The following is a 9078-nucleotide window of genomic DNA, read 5'->3' as shown; positions in this document are numbered from 1 at the left end:
AGGACGGTGTCGAAAATTTGAAGTTTCCTAGGGTTGGCAGGATACTACAGAAGGTTTGTGGAAGGTTTTTCTGTGATGGCAGCACCTCTGACAAAACTCATAAGGAAAGGGGTACCGTTTGAATGGACTGAGACCTAGTAGGAGGCTTTTGAGAAGTTGAAGAAAGTTCTGACTGAAGAACCTATGTTAATTCAGCCAGAGTCTGGGAAGGATTTTACTACGTACAGAGACGCATCATACGTGGGTTTGGGCTGCGTGTTAATGCAAGAGGGTAAGGTGGTTGCATATGCATCACGACAGCTTAAGCCTCATGAGGGGAACTATCCGACTCATGATTTAGAGTTGGCGCAGGTGATATTTGCACTTAAGATTTGGAGACATTACTTGTATGGAGAAAGGTGTATTATATACACTGACCATAAGAGTCTTAAGTATTTGTTGACTCAGAAGGAGCTGAACCTTAGACAAAGGAGATGGATTAAGTTACTTAAGGATTATGACTGTTCGATCGAGTATCACCCGTGCAAGGCTAATGTGGTAGCCAATGCTCTAAGTCGTGAGAGTCAGATTCGATCTAAGAGCAATGTTTGCTCGTCTGAGTCTCAGATGATGATGGAAATCTGCTATCGAGTTGCAAGTGAGGCCAACCTGGGTGGATCAGATTAAGGAAAAGCGGTTGAACGATGAGTCTTTGGTCGCTCGTTTCCAACAAGTTAAGGAAGGGGAAACTTCTGAGTTTGGGTTAAATGGCTAAGGAGTTTTGTGTTTCTGAGGAAGAATTTGTGTTCCGAAGGACTCTGATTTGAGGCAGACAATATTGAAGGAAGCTCATGGAGGACTTTGTGCCATGCATCCTAGAGGGAACAAGTTGTATCACGACTTGCGAGAATTGTACTGGTGGCCTGGACTTAAACGAGAAGTAACGGAGTTTGTAGGGAAATGTCTGACATGCTAGCAAGTGAAAGCTGAGCATCAATTACCTTCGGATCATGCACTAGTGAAGATACCACTTTGGAAGTGGGAGAGGGTAACCATGGACTTTGTGAGTGGGCTGCCCTTGACACCATCGAAAAAAGACTCGGTATGGGTGATTGTGGATAGGTTGACCAAATCGGCCCATTTCATACCTGTTCATACTGACTTTTCACTTCAAAAGTTAGCCAAGCTGTATGTGGCGGAGATTGGACGACTTCATGGAGTCCCGATTCGATTGTCTCGACCGGATCCCGATTCACATCTCGGTTTTGGCAAAAGTTGCATGAGGCGTTGGGGACGCGATTGAACTTTAGTACGGCTTTCCATCCCCAAACTGATGGTCAGTCAGAGAGGGTTATTCAGATTCTGGAGGACATGTTGAGGGGATGCGTGATTGACTTTCGAGGTAGTTGGAAGGATTACTTGCCGTTGGTAGAATTTACGTACAATAACAGCTTACGGTAGTATTCAATGGCACCGTATGAAGCATCAGATGGACGAAGGTGTCGTACACCTAGTTGTTGAACCGAACTAGGAGAGCGACAAGTTCTTGGACCAGAGTTGGTAGCTGATACTGAGGATAAGGTCAGAATAATTAGGGATCGGTTAAAAGAAGCATCTGATAGGTAAAAGTCGTATGCAGATTTGAAGCGTAAGGAGATTGAGTACTCAGTAGGTGATATGGTCTTCTTAAAGGTTTCTCCTTGGAAGAAGATATTGAGGTTTGGTAAGAAGGGCAAGTTGAGTCTGCGGTTCATTGGGCCTTATCGGGTTTTGAAGCGAGTAGGCCCAAGGGCTTATCGCTTGAATTGCCTCGAGTTAGACAGATTCATGATGTTTTTCACGTCTCCATGTTAAGGTGTTATCGTTCTGACCCTGCTCATGTCCTGCTAGTTGCAGAAATTGAAGTTCAGACTGATTTGACCTTTGAGGAGGAGCTTGTCCAAATATTAGCTCAAGATGTTAAGGTTCTCAGAAGGAAATCTGTCCCATTAGTGAAAGTACTTTGGCGTAATCATGGAAGGGAAGAAGCTACTTGGGAATCAGAAGAGACTATGCGTCAACAATACCCTCAACTAGTTGGATCAGGTAAATTTCGAGGACGAAATTTCTTTAAGGAGGGTAGAGTTGTAACGCCCCAATTTTCGGGAATTCTGTGAATGTTGGCATAGGCTTAATTATGTTAGTGGGCCTCTAGAAGGCCTAAGCTTAAGATAGAACCCGACAATTTTAGTTAATTTTTGTTCCATAAGAAAAATGGGGTGAAATTATGAAATAGAACCTATGTGAAAAATGTTTGAAAATGCTATAGGCTAAATTGAAGTGGCCAAATAAATAGGAGTGCAAAATAGGAGGATCTGCATTACAAACCTCCCATTTTACATGAAGTGGCCAGCCATCATGTTGTTGTAGATAATATGAGCACTTGATATCCATAATTCATGGTACAAATTGATAATGGGTTAGGTAAATGTTCCATGATAATGGATTAGGTAAATATTCCATGATAATGGGTTAGGTAAATGTTCCATGATAATGGTTTAGGTAAATGTTCCATGATGGGCATTTCATGTCTTTTGTATTAAAGAATTAAATAGATGAAATATGAAATTTTATTAAAAGAAAAAGGGGTGAAAAGAACAAAGTTTTGTCCATCTTTGTTCATCATAGCCTAAAGTTAGAGAAGAGAAAGGAGAGGAGAAAGCTCTTGAATGTTCGGTCACTTGGGGAAGAAAATTGAAGGTAAGTTTATGGTAGTTTGCTTCTATCTTGATGTTCATGAGTTCTTCTTGATTCTACCTTAACTCTTGAAGCATATTTTGGTTTTTAGTTGTGCTGTGAGCATTTAGTCATGAATTAAAATGAAGGAAATGGCTGTTGTTTCATGTTTTTTTGATGAAAAATGGAAGATAGGTAAAGTAGAGCCAAACAAATGAGCATGCATGTGCCTTAGATGCTAAGGGGAAAAATCGGCCAACATGTTGTGCTTTAAAATGATGAAATGGAGATTATACTTAAGTAAAATCATAGATATGTGATGATTGATTGGAGATATACATGTTTAAATAACATGCATGTAAGTTATGTGTGAAAGAGTGATTTGGTAATAAATCTGCTTGGGACAGCAGCAGTAACGTGACTTTGGAAAATGACCATAAATTGTGAGAGATGAGTTAGAAGGTGAATAAATTATGTAATTAAAGCTTAATGAGTCTAGTTTCAAATGAAATAAACGAGAACATATTTAGAATTTTGTACAATGAGAAATTTGATTCGTAATGAAGAGTGGTCAGATTAGTCAAACAGTGAAACATGGGAAACTTTAAGAAAAATCTGGTATTGATTGGCCAAACCAAAAATTCTGAAAATTTTATGGATATAATATATATGAGTCTATTTTCAGGGAAAATTAACGGCACTTGATTTGGATTTTCTTAGCTCGAGTTATAAATGATTTAGTGATTGTTGCTCAGGAAGACAGCTTGCAGTGAAATTATGATTATGTGGTAAACATTGACAAAAATTTGTTAATGAGTTGCTTATTGATTTCTTATAAGCTTACTATGATCTGTAGGTGTGGTTGGCCGAATATTGTAAGGGGTTAATACGTAGTTTGCATTTGAATAGTTAGATTAACGTGTTAGTAATCCAATTGTAGGCGTGTAGCACCCCAAACCCGGCCCAGACGTTAAGGCCGAATCCGACGTGCCACTTTGAAGTCAAAAACCCGTGTTCCCTTTTTAGTGTTTTAAAAAAAAGCCGAATTTTGTCAAACTAACCAAGTGAATGGAAGTGGGCACCGGTAGGTATCCATAACAGAGGAGGTGAGCCATGAAGGTCGCTAAGTACCAAGCTCTCGATTGGATCCAATCCTAGACATGTCCACATCCATTGCTACACTTGGTTATAACAAATTGAAATTTCTTTGAGTGGTTATCTTTGGTAAATTGAATATTCGTGTCATCGTGTTATTTAAAAAAAAATATCGTTTTGAAATCGTGCCCTAAGTCTAGCCCATTTGAATTGTTATTATCCATCAATTTAAGGTTGTTTAAAATAATATAATCCCAGAAAATCAAAGAAGAAAATAAAGTTAAAATGACCTTATTACAACCCAAAACTTTAAATAGTAATTAAAAATAACTTAAGAATACCAGTCTCTTTTTCAAACCCAAAAGTGTTCACAATGGCCACTCTGAATCCCCTCCGGCTCCAAGTCACCCACATCAAGACTCACCTGCAAGGTTAAAGAAGGGGTGAGTTTAGGGAAACTCAGTGTGTAAGAAAAACCCATTCAAAGCCCAAGTCAGCTCAAGCCCATTGGGCCTAAGCCCATTCAAGTAACAGTGGTACTGGGCCAGAGCCCTTTTCAGATTACAATAAACTGGGCCTTAGCCCTTATTCAGATAACAAGATGGCCCATAGGCCCATTTCAAAATACATGCAAGATCAAGAAACATATGCAAGCCCATTTGGGAGACTACTCAACCCACCAACCACTACACTCCACCGTACCAGCCATACACTCCATGTGGGGAATAGCTCAACCCACCCAAATTTAACACTCCACAGCTTGCACCTTGCTGCTCGATTATCAATAAATTGAGGCAAAGCCTCCAAGACGTGGACAAGCCACTTTCAAGATTCCTCCGTCAATATCCCAAATCCCATGCATCGATAATAACAACATGGCATGCAAGAAATAACAATAGTCAAACATGCATTTAGGTCAATTTAACCCTAGGGGTATTTCGATAATTTATCTCCTAGGGGTAAACGTAAATTTTCACTTTTAAAGGTATTTCAATAATTTATCTATTTTAGGGTTTTTCATGCATATTCCTACTTTTCACGTACTAACGTAATCACGCATCGAGGGTTCTTACCGAATTGGGCCCGTTGGCCCATCATTCCAATTTTGGCCCATTAAGCCCAAAAATATCGAGGGCACAGAAATCATGCACTTTGCAGTCCAAACATTGCAGCTTACCAAAAACATTAATCGATTTACCTCATAGGCATTCGCACACTCGCAAATCTACAAAATATCGATTTTCGGCATTTTGGCTTTTCGGCTTTTGCCGATCTAGACTAAGAAAGAGGGTGTTAGTTACACACCTGTTTGCGACGATATGTTGACGAGATCCACACACGAACCGCCTACAATTGGATTACTAACACGTTAATCTAACTATTCAAATACAAACTACATATTAACCCCTTACAATATTCGGCCAACCACACCTACAGATCATAGTAAGCTTATAAGAAATCAATAAGCAACTCATTAACAAATTTTTGTCAATGTTTACCACATAATCATAATTTCACTGCAAGCTGTCTTCCTGAGTAACAGTCACTAAATCATTTATAACTAGAGCTACGAAACTCCAAATTAAGTACCGTTAATTTTCCCTGAAAATAGACTCATATATCTTCTATCCATAAAATTTTCAGAATTTTTGGTTTAGCCAATCAATACCAGATTTTTCTCAAAGTTTCCCATGTTTCACTGTTTGACTAATCTGACCACTCTTCATTACGAATCAAATTTCTCATTGTACAGAATTCAAAATATGTTCTTGTTTATTTCATTTGAAACTAGACTCATTAAGCTTTAATTACATAATTTATTCAGCTTCTAACTCATCTCCCACAATTTATGGTGATTTTCCAAAGTCACGTTACTGCTGCTGTCCCAAGCAGATTTATTACCAAATCACTCTTTCATACACCTATCTTGCATGCATGTTATTTAAACATGTATATCACCAATCAATCATCACATATCTATGATTTTTACTTAAGCATAATCTCCATTTCATCATTTTAAAGCACAACATGTTAGCCGATTTTTCCCTTTAGCATCTAAGGCACATGTATGCTCATTTGTTTGGCTCAACTTCACCTATCTTCCATTTTTCATCAAAAGAACATGAAACAACAACCATTTCCTTCATTTTAATTCATGACTAAATGCTCACAACACAACTAAAAATCAAAATATACTTCAAGAGTTAAGGTAGAATCAAGAAGAACTCATGAACCTCAAAATAGAAGCAAGGTACCAAGAACTTACCTTCAATTTTCCTCCTCCTAATGACCGAATACTCAAGAGCTTTCTCCTCTCCTTTCTCTTCTCTAACTTTCAGCTATGATGAATAAAGATGGACAAAACTTTGTTCTTTTCACCCCTTTTTCTTTTAATAAAACTTCATATTTCATCCATTTAATTCTTTAATACAAAAGACATGAAATTCTTATCATGAAACATTTACCTAACCCATTATCATGAAACATTTACCTAACCCATTATCATGGAACATTTACCTAACCTATTATCATGGAACATTTACCTAACCTATTATCATGAAACATTTACCTAACCTATTATCAATTTGTATCAATTTGTACCATAAATTATAGATATCAAGTGTACATTTTGTCTACAACAACATGATGGCTAGCCACTTCATGTAAAATGGGAGGTTTGTCATGCAAATCCTCCTATTTTGCACTCCTATTTATTTGGCCATTTCAATTTAGCCTATAGCATTTTCAAACATTTTCACATAGGTCTTATTTCATAATTTCACTCCCTTTTTCTTATGGAACAAAAATTAACTAAAATTGTCGGTTTCTATCTTAAGCTTGGGCCTTCTAGAGGCCCACTAACATAATGAAACCTATGCCAACATTCACAGAATCCCCGAAAATTGGGGCGTTACAAGGTGGTTCATGTGTGGATCTCGTCAGCATATCGTCGCAAACAGGTGTGTAACTAACACCTTCTTTCTTAGTCTGGATCGGCAAAAGTCGAAAAGCCGAAATGCCAAAAACCGGTATTTTGTAGATCTGTGAGTGTGCAAATGCTCGTGAGGTAAATTGATTAATGTTTTTGGTAAGCTACAAAATTTGGATTGCAAAGTGCATGATTTCTGTGCCCTCGATATTTTTGGGCTTAATGGGCCAAAATTGGAATGATGGGCCAACGGGCCCAATTCAGTAAGAACCCTCGGTACGTGATTCTGTTAGTACATGAAAAGTAGGAATATACATGAAAAACCTTAAGAATAGATAAATTACTATAATACCCATATGTATGGAAAATTACTGTTATACCCCTAGGTACAAAATTACCGAAATACCCCTAGGGTTAAATTGACCTAAATACATGTTTGACTATTGTTATTTACTGCATGCCATGTTGTTATTATCTGATGCATGGGACTGGGATATTGACGGAGGAAGTACTGAAAGTGGCTTGTCCACGTCTTGGAGGCTTTTCCTCAATTTATCGTTAATCTGAGCAAAAAGGTCGCAAATGTGGAGTGTTAATGGGTGGGTTGAGCTATTCCCCACATGGAGTGTATGGCTGGTACGGGTGGAGTGTAGTGGTTGGTGGGTTGAGTAGTCTCCCCAAATAGGCCTGCATATGTTTATTGATGTTGCATGTATTTTGAAATGGGCCTATGGGCCATCTCATTATCTGAATAAGGGCTAAGGCCCGTTTATTGTAATCTGAAAAGGGCTTTGGTCCAAGACCATCATTATTACCTAAATGGGCTTAGGCCCAATAGGCTTGAGCCGACTTGGGCTTTGAATGGGTTTTCCTTACACACCGAGTTTCCCAAACTCACCCTTTTATTTTCATCCACGCAGAAATCCTCAACCATAGTGGGCTTGGAGTCAGAAGGAATTGGAGTGGCCACCCGCTCGAAAGTTTGGTTTTCTTTTGGTGAACTGGACATCCTTTTCTTTACATTTGAAGTTTTGGGTTTTTTAAATGTAATAAGGCCGCTTAATTATTTTTGATGGTTTTAATATGTATTACTAAGATAGGTATTACTTATTTTAACTGTTGAAATTGGATAGCTTTAGGGCGCGTTTTCAAAAATAACAATTGATTTCAAAATAATACGACAACAAGCAAAGCTTCCGCAATGAAAGTATTTTCCAAAATTAATAACTTTTCCTAAAAATGACTTAATCAAAATCAGTTTCCTAGAAATATCCATGATGTTAAGGTGTGGCAATGGCGGTATGCATGTCTAGGATTGGATCCGAAGGGAGCTCGGTACTTAAGCAGTCCGATGGACTCACCACCTCTTTTCCGGTTTCCTACCTGGTGCACAGCTTCCATTCACTTTAACCTATAATGAAATTATCTTTTTAAAACACTAAGTAAGTTTTTTTCTGGATCAATAATATTAAATGTTTTGAACGCTTCGATGTGGCATGTCGGATCCGGTCATAACGTCTGGGCCGGGTTTGGGGTGCTACAGTACAGGTATACCTTCTATGTCTTGTTCAGTTGGCAGTAATTTTTTCTGGATTTTGGACACTGATGCAACTAATCATATATGTTTTGATTCTAAGAGTTTAACTTTACCTATTGCTTACCCTCCTAACTCCCGTTTTGTTCAGCTTCCAAATGGTAATCGTTCTCCTATTACTCATTCTGGTTCTTTTATTTTATCTCCTCATATTACCTTTACTGATGTTCTTTGTGTTCCCACCTTTCATTACAATCTTATTTCTGTTTCCAAATTGGCTCACGATTTACATTGTGCAGTCGTTTTTAACCCTGATTTCTGCCTTTTGCAGGATCTCTCCAATGGCAGGATGAAGGAGATTGGTAGACACTCGAATGGCCTTTACTTATTTGAGTCTTCTTCTTCTCTGGTTAGGTCATTTGGCTCTCCTTTGTCTTTGTCCACCTCATTTTTACCTACTTCTACTTCTTGTATGGCATCTACTGCACCTAAAATTCCATTATGGCATACAAGATTAGGGCATGTGCCCATGCACAAGTTACATCATTTGTCTTTCTTTAATACTTTGACACTTAATAAACACTTTACTTATTCTATATGTCCCATGGCGAGATTATCTAAACTGTCTTTTCCTATTAGTACTTCTAGGGCAGTGACTCCATTTAGTCTGATCCATCTTGATGTTTGGGGCCCTTATAGGGTGTCTACTCATAGTGGTGATCGTTTTTTCTTAACCATTGTTGATGATCACACTAGAATGACCTAGGTGTACTTACTAAAGCTTAAATCTGATGTTATTTTAGCTCTTAAATAGTTTTTTTTAATG

At 38.2% G+C, this 9078-nt stretch overlaps 1 long non-coding RNA gene across 1 annotated transcript; it reads right to left on the bottom strand.

Moving 5' to 3' along the window:
- Positions 1–3999: 3999 nt before the first annotated feature.
- On the bottom strand, positions 4000–6243 carry LOC128286775 (uncharacterized). The gene is made up of 3 exons (XR_008277483.1): positions 6056–6243; positions 5095–5136; positions 4000–4213 (listed from the first exon to the last, which is right to left on the bottom strand). It is a non-coding gene; the product is annotated as an uncharacterized LOC128286775 (long non-coding RNA).
- Between the last annotated feature and the right edge of the window lie 2835 nt (positions 6244–9078).

The sequence above is a fragment of the Gossypium arboreum genome, chromosome 13, assembly GCF_025698485.1.
Source record: "Gossypium arboreum isolate Shixiya-1 chromosome 13, ASM2569848v2, whole genome shotgun sequence".
NCBI classification, from domain to species: domain Eukaryota; kingdom Viridiplantae; phylum Streptophyta; class Magnoliopsida; order Malvales; family Malvaceae; genus Gossypium; species Gossypium arboreum.
The sequence above is the reverse complement of the archived record's forward strand: the minus strand, read 5'-3'. Positions and strand labels throughout refer to the sequence as shown.